This window comes from Octopus bimaculoides, chromosome 6 (assembly GCF_001194135.2).
Source record: "Octopus bimaculoides isolate UCB-OBI-ISO-001 chromosome 6, ASM119413v2, whole genome shotgun sequence".
Classification (NCBI taxonomy): Eukaryota; Metazoa; Mollusca; class Cephalopoda; order Octopoda; family Octopodidae; genus Octopus; species Octopus bimaculoides.
The window spans coordinates 67,854,442-67,864,418 of record NC_068986.1 but is presented as its reverse complement, the minus strand read 5'-3'; positions in this window follow the sequence as shown (position 1 = coordinate 67,864,418).

Below are 9,977 nucleotides of genomic sequence, written 5' to 3'. Positions count from 1 at the left end.
CATTTGTTCACCACGTACGTTTCACCTTCGTAGTTATTTCCTACACTTACATTGGATGTTGTATAACAACAAATCATCAGGTGAGCGCTTTATTGCGTTGTTACGTTGATTAAATGATATAAACTTGTGTTTATCACAAATTTCTCTTCGATTATATACATATATACATGCATCTATCTATCTATCTATCTATCTATCTATCTATCTATCTATCTATCTATCTATCTATCTATCTATCTATCTATCTATCCATCTATCTATCTATCTATCTATCTATCTATCTATCTATCTATCTATCTATCTATCTATCTATCTATCTGTCTGTATGTCTGTCTGTCTGTTTGTCTTTCTTTTGTCTCTGTCTTTGCATATGTATATATATAGAAATGCATAATTATATAATACCACACTCTTCTCTCTCCCCCTCTCTCTCTCTCTCTCACACACACACACACACTCAAAGATATAGGCATATATTTGCTTGAGAGACTAGTCTTTATCATATTTTTTGCCAGTGCTTAAAAAAATTAAAGACGACATTTTGCTTCAAAATGACTGTTAATGGTACAATGTCGTTCTCTTGAATTAGATTATTGTATTTTAAACGAGATTAATGTGTCTTTAATTATTTTTCAAAAATTAGATTATAATATCTTAAATTAATTATCGTGTCTTAAAATATATGTAGTATTTGAAATTGAATTAATTCTTTTATATCAGTCTTAAATTAGATGCTAACTTTCAAATATAGTATCAAATAATGCATGTATCAAATTAAACTTAATAAATTCAATTATACTAAATAATGCGAAATAATGCGTTGTAAATTAGACGATATGTGTATAGCATATTGTAAAGTAGCTTACTTGGAGTGTATTAGATCCAATACATTTTCTTAAATTATTGTTGTCTTAAATTTAATACACAGTTACATTAGTTAGATCTTAAATATATCTTAAATTAGATACGACATCTTAGATCAAATTATAGTTTCGAAAATTAAATGTAATGACTCAAATAATTACACTTCAGCGTGTCAGAGGGTTCATGTAAATGCACTTAGTTATATCATTTATGCAGATAAGCATAAGTATTTCAATCACGACAAAGACCTTTCTCTCGTAATACGGAATTGTTAAATGATTAAGAAGAAAAGGATATATTTATGACCCCATAACGATAAAATTGCTTCAGAAAAACATTAAATATAAAATGATTCATGTGAGTAAAATCGTTGAAATAACTAAGCCAGTTAGTATTCACTGAAAGTTTCCACGTCGAAAATCTATGTATTGATCTTCAAAAGAGTTACAGTGCCCAATATTGCTAATTACACTATGTTTATTCTGTTAAGCTTATGCTTCCTTTAACACCTGTCACCGCTATGGGTGCTAATGAATGACTGCAAGCATCATTGCTAAGCACATCCATGTTCATACCTATAGCTGCATCATGCATAAACCAGAAATAAGCAATACATAATTATGTGTGTGTATATGTGTGCACACGTTGGTGAATTTGTTTTTTTGTGTACTTTTATATTGTAAACCATACAAAAACATACATATAGATACGCAGAGTGTTGAGTACATCTTATGCTGTAATTTTTCTGTGTTGAAAATCATATAGCGTGTGTTCAAATGACGAGAAAAACATTGTAGTTTATTCAATATAACGTTTCTTTTTAAAAGCAAGCCGGAGCTTTACATTCTCACAAAAAGTAACTGCAACGCTGATACAAATTGTAACGGCTCGCAACTTTACCTTGCAAAACATGTGTCGCGCAGCGGGGCAGAAATATATATATATATGTATATATATATATATATATATAGGCACCTCACGCCTTTAAAAAAAAAAAAAAATTAGATCAGGGTTTTGTTTCGAGATCTCTCCGAGTGTAGATGCATATCACCTGAAAACGTACAGAGGTCACAGATAATACGATATGTTTGATAATTTCAGTAATAAATGTATAACAGCAATAACCCACGTTTTTTGAGAATATATTACAGGTGGGCGGAAATGCTGATTGAAAGAACATTGTCCAGAAGACACAGATTAACTAGTATCCTAAATGAGATCTTATATTCCAACGTCATTGAAAACACTATATAGTTTGTCAGTGTTATGTGGCATAGTCAAAATCTAATTATGAACGATAACTGTGTGACAGGATATATATTCATAGATTTATAAAGTCAGTGAAAATTTACATGTATTGTTACCTCAAACATAAACAGCAGACATTCAATATTATTTTGTGGAATGTAGAACTAAATAGGTGAGCTGCTATTAAAAACATTTGGCTTGGAGACACCAGCTGTTTGGAAAACAATAGTCAAATTAGGTTTAACGTTGTTAATATAGAAGGTACTAAACAGAACTAATAATGCTATCAGGATAAACGGTATTAGTCGTTGATTAATATTATTACAATAATGCAGTAAATTATGAATCCATCCCGGACATGTTCTGGTATCGTCATTGCTTCATTAGTGCATAAAAGACTCTATTGTACTGCGCTACATGAGGTTGTTGTTGTTGTTGCCGTTACTGAGGCTTGTCTCATGATGAGCATTGAAGAAACAAATTTATGATCAAATAGATTCCAGTTGTGTTTATCCTGACTCTTATATATCTAGGACTATATCGCCCAGTCATTTGCGAAAGGTTTATGTGTTATATTTAGCTGTGAGAGAAATCACATGGAGAATCTTCGAGGAACAAACTGCCTGTATTGTGATAACTGTTCAAATGAAATATCTAAAAGGATAAAGGTGAGGAAAAGTAGTTCAGAGGAAGTTGCTTCATATTCTATATCAGTTCCTCATCCTGCATCTCTAGATAGAACACTATATCCTTCATTTGTAAATCCATTTACCTGTAGATAGTAGGACAAACGTATTTCTGAAAATATAGCAACGCAGGATTACTTATGTAGAAGTTTATTAGCAAATCTTTCTCTAAAAATAAACATTCCAAATTCAAGAAATTGTTTACGTAATATCGAAAATACGATTCCTGGTTCTTTAAAATATTGAAGCGAATAACTTAGAGTGTAACTTTAAGCAAATATCAATATAAATAACTGATAAAGCTTAGCTTGCGAATTCAACTAACAAATATGTGAAAAATATTTCATAGGCAGAAACTGAAAAGAAGCTCTTTTTCCTTGTTTTTGGCACCAACCACCGTTTGACACCTAGTGTTGGTTTGTTTAAGACCCCAAACTTAACAATTTAGCAAATGTCACCAATAAAATAAATACCAGTTCATGGCTGGGACAGATGTAATCGAGTATCCCTACACCCAAAATTGCTAGCCCTGTGCCAAAATTTGAAAGCAACAACAGCAATATATAATTTTCTTCGAATGTTTAGTAGGGACATGGATTAGGAAGTTTGGTTCGTAATATCGCGATCACAAATTCTGGTGCAATGAGTAGCCTCTTAGGCAAATGTACTGGATCAATAGAAGCCTTATGAATGGTATCAAGAATTTGCCGAAAGTGTAGAAGCCACGCAACAAGATTGAACTTGCAATCTAAAGATATTGTTTAGTCATCTGTTGGGTGATACCGATTCCGTTGAAAATTGCATTAACACTAGCCAGTCTGTGGAATAATTAGTCACTTATACTTTAATTCAATTAGCAGATTGTTGTTCACTTAATCAAAAATCTAAATAATTATTGTTGATACCACCAGAAACCAATTATATTTATGTATGTATGTCTGTCTGTCTGTCTGTCTGTCTGTCTGTCTGTATGTATGTATGTATGCATGTATGTAGCCATGCATGCATGCAGGCCTGCATGTATGTATGTATAAATGTATGTATGTATGTATGTGCGTGTGTATGGATGTATGATAAATAAATTTCGATTTTGTTATACACCTTTACTCATGAAAAAATTTACAAAGAATTATTTTCAACTATCAGTATGGTTGCCATTATTTAGCATGACCACTTGCCATTTATCAGGTAGCCTTTTGATTCCTCTCGTGTAAACTGCAGCTGGCTTCGACATTAAGAAACTTTCCACATACACTTTCACCTGATACTCATCAGAAAATTTTCCCCCATCAGAGCATTTTGTTGATTGCGAAAATGATGGAAATCAGTTGGTGCAAGGTCTGGTGAATATGGTGGATGGGGTAGAACAGATCAGCCCAAGTCTTGCTGAATGTGGTCTTGCGTTATCATGTAGAAACAACGTTTCTCCTATTGACGTGTGCAGGACGTTTTCTTAAAAGAATTTCATGCAGACGTTGCAGCTGTTGAGAGTATAAGTCGGCATCTAATGCTTTACTGCTGTTTAAAAACTCAAAATGGATAACACACACACAACATAACATTCCTCCCGTTGTTGTAGGTTTTAGAAATTTATCTTTGTCAATCTACTGCCTTCTGCGTTGAACATTGTCATAGAAGACACATTTTTCATCATCTGTAATGATATTCTTGAGAAACAGGTCATTTGTCTACCTTGAAAGAAGATTTATTGCCATGGACATGCGATATTCCCTATTCTTCTTACTAAGAGTATGAGGAACACAAACACCCGGCTGACATTTCCAGTCTTTTTGTAAGTGGCCAGTGGTTAGGGCAGCGGACTCGCGGTCATAGGATCGCGGTTTCGATTCCCAGACCGGGCATTGTGAGTGTTTATTGAGCGAAAACACCTAAAGCTCCACGAGGCTCTGGCAGGGGATGGTGGCAAAACCTGCTGTACTCTTTCACCACAACTTTCTCTCACTCTTCCTGTTTCTGTTGTGCCTGTAATTCAAAGGGCCAGCCTTGTCACACTGTCACGCTGAATACTCCTGAGAACTACGTTAAGGGTACACGTGTTTGTGGAGTGCTCAGCCACTTGCACGTTAATTTCACGAGCAGGCTGTTCTGTTGATCGGATCAACTGGAACCCTCGACGTCGTAAGCGACGGAGTGCCAGCCAGCCATAAGTGGCAGCATATGGTGGACTGGAATGTGCTGAGGTTAATTGCTAATTCCGAAATAATTTTACGAGGGTTGAATTCCTTAAAGCATCCTAAACGAGGTCTGATGAGCGTCCTGGTCTAAGTTGATCAGTCAATGACAAATCTCCAGAATGAAACTTTGAAAGCAAATTAGCACTTGCCGGTCAGTAATGACAACATGGTCAGAAACAATGCATATTTTCTTAGCTGTTTTGTGGTGTCTTTTTAATTCTTAAAATCCCACATCACATGTAGAATATGCACTTTCAGTTCATCCATTTTAGACGAGTGAAATTTAATATTAAACAATGACGTGCACACTTTCATTGCTTAAATATGACAGATGAGGCTTTTTTAAAAACGGTAGTTGCAATTTCAGTTTTAAAATTTGAACTTTGAAATGCGTCGTGAAAATTTACTTCCCCAAAACGAAAATTATTTGTGACTCGACCTAATATGTATGTTTGTGTGTGTGTGTGTGTGTGTGTGTGTATGTATGTATGTATGTATGTATGTCACTATTCAGTTTATTTCAAGATTTCTTGCCAAAAGAGAAAGAGCCGGTTTCTAACCTACATCCAAGGTTCCTTCATTGGAATTTTAACATCAGTAACAGGGTAAATTTTGTTTGTTTGTATGTATGTATGCATCGTATATATGTAAGTATGAGTATATATATGTATGTGCAGATTTGTATGTTTTATGTATGTTTTCTCATGCATATAGTTACATATCTACACATGCTCATACATATTTAAATGAAAAATATCTGGAACATTTTACAGATTTTTACAGTTCCAGTGATGGATTGGATATGTGGTCTTCGAATCAGCTTTCTCTTTTCTGTTTGTGAGAAGCCTAATTTCTCAAGATTGATATTTAGGCAGTGTGTTACACATCCCAGGGTCCCAATAATTAGAGGTATAAATCTGAACTTTTAATTTGGATAGAGTAACTGTAGATTTATCAGTAGTTCAACATAGGTGTTCTCTTTTTCACTGATCTTCAGCTTTATGCTAACATCCGATGGGCAACTAATTTCCACAACTCCGCACAGTTTCCTTTCTCTGTCCCAAATCATTATATCAGGTCTGAGGTGCTTACATTTTATTGAGGTCTTCATTGGTACATTCCACCAGTATTCATTTTTATGAGTGGCTATGACTTCTACCCTATTGTGGGTTTTTATTTCTTTGTTCTCGAGATTATCCTTCCGACGGATTTCATTATAAAGTTTCCTAGGTACAAGTCATGTCTCATCGGTAGATAAAACCGTGATGACATACTTGGATCATCACGGAGCTTTCTACTACCATATGCATGCATAGTCTTCTGCCCATTCAGGCTCATCCTTTCATCTGATGATACGTTGCGACAGAGTCGTGTGACTTCTTTGGGCATGTATTCTGGGTTATCAGACCAAGAGTATTGCTCAAGGAGCTGCCTTCCAAGTGTTATGATGTTATCAGCTTTATGTGTGCAAACTTGGTCAAGGGATGCACTTCGACATTTGGTGGTTAAAAGATGTTGCAGAAGGTATATGATGCGACATTCAAAGGTATTTTGGATCGATGTTAAGCCTCTACCGCCTTGTTTACGTTTTAGGTAGGGATGGCCTAAGTCACTGTTTATGTGGAAATTATGTGTGCGTGTTTGTATTGTTCGGGTTTTCATATCAATGAATCGGATCTCATCAAATGTCCAATCAAGCAGCCCAAAGGTTGGCATGTGTACTGGCACTGCAAACACATTGTGGGTCACTGTTTTATTGAATACAGAGTGTTCTGAGGTCCAAAGTTTTTTTTATTCGGTTGTACTATTCTTTAGTGACACGTGTTTTGTTACAGGTGTCATTATACGGTATACTTTCCTCCACCCCTAAATACCTGTAACATTCTTCATCAGGTACAGGGGAAGCAGTCAAATCATTGATGGAGATATTACTAGTCTGGTTCATAGTTTTCCTCCTTTTCACAACCATATAATAACATTTATTCTGACTAAACTCCAACCTTACATCCTTTGAGAATGTTGTAACTAGGTCAAGGCTCTTTTTCATCTCATGCATATTCTTTGCATAAAGTTTTAAGTCATCCACAAAGAAACAGTGTGTGATTTTGGTATTTGTTTCCCTGTGAACCAGTGAGATATCCTTCAGACTTTCTTAACCTGAATGACAAGAGGTTTGCAGAAAGTATAAACATCACAGAGAAGCTATCTCCTTGGAATATGCCTTTGCGATATTGTATTCTATCGGTGCTAATATAGTCACTCTTTGTTTTTAATCTCAGAATGGTGGCCCACAATGAAGTCAGGCCGGCTATGTCTTAGCAAGTTGAAGGGCTTCAAGCATCCTCTGACATCACAGTTTTGTTGATTAAAAACTGCTCAGCACACCCCAGACTCCCTTCTTCTCAGCCGCTTGTTCGGCTGTGATAATGTTATTGGTTTCACAATGGTCTTGGAGGAAGAGATTTAAACATGCTGTATATATCTTATACATTAAGTTCTGGCCGGTAGTTTTTTGCCATGTGGGTGGTTCTTCATTTAGGGATCAATTTTCTCTCTGCCAGAGCTAGCCAGTGTGGTATGCTACTGTTCCTAATGAAAACTTGCTGGTACAGATTAATAAGATATCGTCAGTAGAATGTTAGCTCCTTGTACCAATATCCAGGTGCTTTTCCATCCTGGAATTTCTGGATCAAAGTTGCAAGAGTTTCACCATCAATGTTGTATGTCTTGGATGTAACACAGGAGCAATAAATTGTTTTCGGGTTTCTTCCAGCCAAAGAGCATCTTGGTTAAATTCCTTCTCTTCGCTTCAGATTTTCCTTCAGAAGGAGTCTATGTCTTTTCGCAAAGGAGCGTCCGTGATGTTTACTGCTCTTCCTCTCATGTCTCTATATACAGCTGCCTGGTCGCAGTTAGAGCTTTTGTTTATTGCTCTTCTCTCGGTTATTCTCTTCTGATGTCCGAATTTTTCACTGACAGCTTTTAGCTCCTGCTTTAGGGTAATCAGTTTGCAAGTGAGTGCCTTCTTTTTGCTGTCTCCAAACGCATCATTTCTATCTCCTTCTTTACTTTCTGTTCGTGGGACCTATAATGATTTGCTTGTTTGTATGCAATAAGCATCATTATATGACTGATGGTCTTCCGTAAACCATTTATCTTTTTCTCTGTCTTCAAAACCCATGATGGCACTTTCCATTTTGCTTGTTGAATATCATTCATGTACTGTTTTACAGTAGTAGCCAGCGCATATAGACAGGCGTTAATCTGCCAGTATGTGGACTTATCACACTGTTGTAAATACTAATCACTAATTTCTTTAACAGCTTTTAATAACGTATCTGTTTTTTTTTTCACTTACTTTGATAGAGAATACTCTCTCCTCGAGAAAGTCCTTCAAAGCCAAAGTTATTCTTCCTCGGAAAATTTCCCTGGAGGAAGGGGAATAGTTTTCTTCTGACTATTCGTTCCATGACCTTGCTGATGTGCGAGGTCAGAAAGATAGGTCTGTAGTTTTGGGCCTCTGCTCTGCTACATCCTTTATGAGTAGGACATATTTTACCTTCCTTCAGCTTCCTTGGAAGTTTGCCAGTTGCAAGGAAACTCTAAAAGAGGGACTGCAATGGTTTTGCTAGGACTCGCTTACATGATTTTAGAAGGATTGCTGGGAATCCATCAGGGTCAGTAGCTGAGTTCGGGTTTATTTCATCTATAGCCCGTATTATATCGTCTTCTTTTATACTGATATAATCAATCATCACTGCCTCTGGTTTTATATCTGAAGTAGCAGAAAAGTCAGCTGGATTGCTGACTTGCAAGTGTCCTAGTGGTGGAGGGAAAACACTTTTGAATGGCTCATTTAGTATTTCACTTATCCTCATTGGGTTTCCTGTGAGTAAGCCATCTTTTTCGAGGAGTGGTCCTACCCTGCAGTGCACTGAGGCTGTTTCTTTGGCAAACTAGTAGACGGCTCTGGGGTTAGATTTTATATTGTATATAGCCCGGGCTTCTTTGTCTGCTCTTTCTTTTCTATGAGAGAGTTGCAGATATTTTCAATCTCCAGCAGTTGTGCTTTTAGGTGGGATTTTTCGCTGCTTTCAATTTTATTGTTTAGGCGATTTGAAATTTTTGTATTTCGTTTCATAAGAATTTTCCTCTCCATGGGATTTTGTTCTTGTGTATAGTGGCCTTTCTCTCCGGAACACATTTGTAGCATATGGCGTGCATTACAGACATGGATTGTTGAAATTTCATGTCGATGTCCGGTGAGGAGAGACATTTAGGCCAGTTTTGTTTGAGGCTCTCTTTCTCAATTTGTTCCCAGTTTGCTTTATGGAAGTTCAAATCTTGAAAGACTTTAAGAGTTTCTTGTAGGCTGCATGTCCATGGTTTCCCTTGTTCCGTATATGGTCAGGTCTCCCATGTTGTGATCTGAGAGTAGTGTCGGTGTCATTTTCACATTATGGATGAGATCCATATTATTTGTGAAGCAGAGATCCATTATATTACCTGCCCTAGTTGGTTGGAGTTCTGTTTGTTCCATGTGCAAAGCGTTGATGAGGTTCAGGAGGGACTTCACCTGTCCTTGTTCGCAACGCACCATTCTTGGGAGAGAAAGGACTTCAGTCCATCCGAAAATGGGCAGATTGAAGTTTCCCATAAGAGGTACACTTATGTGTTGTTCTAATGTAACTAGAACTTCTATTTTTCTAAGGCAGTCTTCAAACATCAGAGTATCTAGAGGGCAATATGTAGTACATATTTCTACATCGAGTTGTCTTATATGTACAATTAATGTGTCACATACTGAATTTGATGTGACAAAAAGACGGGATGTGAGGTCTTCGCGGATGTACATAGCAACTCCACCATGACTCCTTTCTTCTCTGTCAGTCAGTGTATCTATCTATCTATCTATCTATCTATCTATCTATCTTTCTCTCTGTCTCTGTCTCTTTCTCTGTCTGTCTGTCTGTCTGTCTGTCTG